Here is a 3,334-nt window from a genome sequence, read left to right on the forward strand (position 1 = left end):
CCAACCTTTGACGTCGGGAGTACACCACGCCTTGTCGCCTGCTCTTTTGGTCCGTCGTGTGGATGCTGTCGACGGCCGGGCCACGCGCGGTAGACCTCACGCGACCGGTCCTCGGTCTCATCCGTGGCCCACCGTCTGGATACGCCTTTACCTTCTGTCAGTCCTGCTTAGCGAATAGGATTGCTTGCTAGGCTGAAGCTCTGTCATGACGTCGCAAGCCATGACGCCACAAGTCGCGACTACCAATTGTACACGAGGAAAAAGTTGAAACTGGCAGAAAAGCTGTTCAAAGTGTGACTTTTAGTGAATGCTCGTTGATTGTCACCACCCGGGCTGAGCGCACTTACCTTGCTTCCTTGTTTAGGCGAGTCCCTTTCAGCTCAGGTGAACACTTATATCGATACAATTACCGTGACTCACCCTTCTCCATCACCTCTTACTTACACTATAGTGATAGGGAAGAAAGCTACGCAAATAACAAACGGTCGCCTCTAATCGATAGGCCGACTATATGCAAAATATGTCCCTTGATTCTTATGCGCAATGCACGCAACGCAACAGCGCCACAAATGCCCGAAGGGCTTAAACAGGTTAAAAGAGCACTAACCACTTTGGATCGGGATATAGAGAAAGCACTTACAAAAACAGCTGGAGAGCTCATTTTTAGCTCATAACCTCGGGTGTGCAAAAGATGTAATCTATGCCGCGTCCGTACTGAAAAGGGACACGAGAATTGTAAAAAAAAAATATTGAAACTCTAAATTATAAATTGGAATAACAAATGAATAACCTACAAAAAGAAACATTAGCCATTGGCACTTAATCATATAGGAGTGCTAAATCGCACCTCCCGACATCATACAGAAATAGTACATGGAACTCGAAGTGCGGCGGGTTTTATTTAGCAGGCAAGTATCGGCAACCGAGCGGAGCTCAACGACGGCTGTGGTTTGCCCACATTCGAATAGACGCAAGCTCCGCGGAGAGACGAAGAATTTGCGCACCATCTCGGCTACGGCGTCTTCGGCCCCGCCATTTCTGTTACTGCCAAAGTTTCTGCCACCACCTAATGCATATTCAGCAGTCCGCAGTAATCAAAATAATTGCACACTATTAACATGCAAAACCAACAAGCTTCAAACAAACAAATTACAGCAAATCACATCATAGAAACAAACGCTGTCAAATATACAAAAGGAATAACCAGGGGCAGTAGCTATCAAAAATCCTCAGCGGCGCCAACCCCAATAAGAAAAATTAGAGCAAATGACATCATAGAAACAAACGCATTGATGCTACATGCGCTCTACCAACATGCAAACTGACGGCACGAACGCTTGAACCGACGCATTTTCTTACGCGTAGACTTCACCATCGAAGGAGCCTGCGGTGTAAAATCTCGTACACAATACGCCTGCGCAAGTACGGTATGTGCCTCTGCTTGAACAAAATGGGTGCGTCCAGGGTCAGGCACTCGGCGTACCGACACATAAAGACACCACAGTCGCTGGAGTTCGTCTGGAGGGGCACTGTGCGTGGGTAAAAACGCCAGCCGGCCCATTCCATGTCACGGCCCCGCAGGCGGCTCTCCTCTTGCAGGTAATGCGCCAATGCGTCGATGCTTTCGGCATGCTTCTCGCTTGGGCCCAGGCTGTCGTAGATGGCGATCTCGGACGTCCGGAAATCCACCACGACGAGACACCAGTGGGAGGTGTCCGCAAAGTGCAGGGGCATCAGCAGAATATCGTAATCGAAGAGGTCGGCGCCTCGCGTCCAGCGTCTCACGCCCTCATATCCACATCGGTACAACTTGGTGAAGAAGAATGTGCTGAACGCGTACACGCGCGGACCGCCTCGCTTCTCGGAGCGTTCCGCGATCATGGCCAGGTAAACGTTGACGACATTGTCATTCAGCCACTGCCCTTCCCTTAACGTGGCTATGTCACGCCGGCTGACAGCAATAGAGAAGGCCTCGACCAGCACCTCCTGCGGCGGGCCCAGCTTCAACGCTTCCGACACTTCTTCTTGCATGGCAAATGTTAGTCGGCTATGATGTTGGTCGTCTCCCTCCAAGTTGGCTACGATAGTTGACGTACCCATGGATCCTGTTGTTGCGCGTGTGTATTACACGGGCGCTGAGGAGACTATATAACTCTCCACGCAATCGATCCTGAACGGCCGTTTAAGATGTCCCTCTTGCACTGTGGGGAGACGCAGCGGCCCCCAAACGTCACTGGGCTTGCGTCTCACGTTTAACGCAAGCACGCCAATCGCTCTTCGCTGTCGGCGTTCGTCTTACCTCGGTGGTGCAGATGGGCTGTGGACTCGAGCACTGATCGACGCACACACGCGTGCAAGGCTCACGGATCCGAGAACGCACTGAAGACGCTCACGGCGAGTGAACCTAGTTTTAAGGCGAGAGCTTTAAATGACTAATCGTTGTCCGTCCGCCCGCGAAATTGTCACTGAACGCGGCTCTGGTGTCCACCGAGATATGCGAGACAGGGGCCGGATTACGCAACTGTTAATTAGCAAAGCTTTCAAAAACTTGCCAAATAGCCTCGCTCCTATTGGTCGGTCGTGGCCGGCGGCCATTTTCCTTTTTTGCGTCACGGGTGGCTGCTGATTACGTCACGGATGTGGCAGAAGTAGTGACGTTGCACACGAAATTATGCAGGCGCTGACAGTTTTTTGTGACAGTCCCGAGGCGGTCAATCTGAGCGTTGCGTTTTTGACAGAAAATGGCGCCGGTGTACGCGGTCTTACTACAGACGCGGCTGCGCCGGCGCGAGCAACGGCGAAGGAGGGCGCACGAAGACGCGTTTGAATTGCCGGACGAGCTGTATCGACGCCTCTTTCGACTAGAGAAGCAGACGGTGGCGTGGTTGTGCGACGAAGTCGCCGATGAACTGGGAGGTACGCGTGCTAGCGCGTTGTCGCTGCGGCGGCAGGTGCGGAGGCAATGTGTCCAACGATATATGAGACAGATACGGCGCCTTTTCCTTCCCCCAAAACCAATTATATAATTCGTGCAAAGCGCGGCTTGACGTTTTACCGCCGTCAGCAGATACCCGCGCAGCAAAAGTTACCCACCAGCAATTTTAAAGGTACATCTTCGAACGCTTTTTGTTTTGCTTAATATTTTGGAACCTTAAACACGTTTTAGCAAAATAAAATATTAGTTATTTTGATCGCTGCGTATTTCTTGTCTTTTTACAAAAATTTAGCAGACGGCCCCTCGCCGTGCAAATAAATGCCCTCGGGGCGCCGTCCTGCTGTAATTGGCGGATTCCTCGCTGCGTCAAGCGGTGACGTCTAATCGTTTCGTCATTTT

The 3,334-nt window shown here is 51.3% G+C and overlaps 1 pseudogene; it reads right to left on the minus strand.

The window, feature by feature from the left end:
- Positions 1-1,274: 1,274 nt before the first annotated feature.
- Positions 1,275-2,141, minus strand: LOC144135235 (sentrin-specific protease 1 pseudogene; annotated as a pseudogene).
- Between the last annotated feature and the right edge of the window lie 1,193 nt (positions 2,142-3,334).

Source organism: Amblyomma americanum, chromosome 5 (genome assembly GCF_052857255.1).
Source record: "Amblyomma americanum isolate KBUSLIRL-KWMA chromosome 5, ASM5285725v1, whole genome shotgun sequence".
Classification (NCBI taxonomy): domain Eukaryota; kingdom Metazoa; phylum Arthropoda; class Arachnida; order Ixodida; family Ixodidae; genus Amblyomma; species Amblyomma americanum.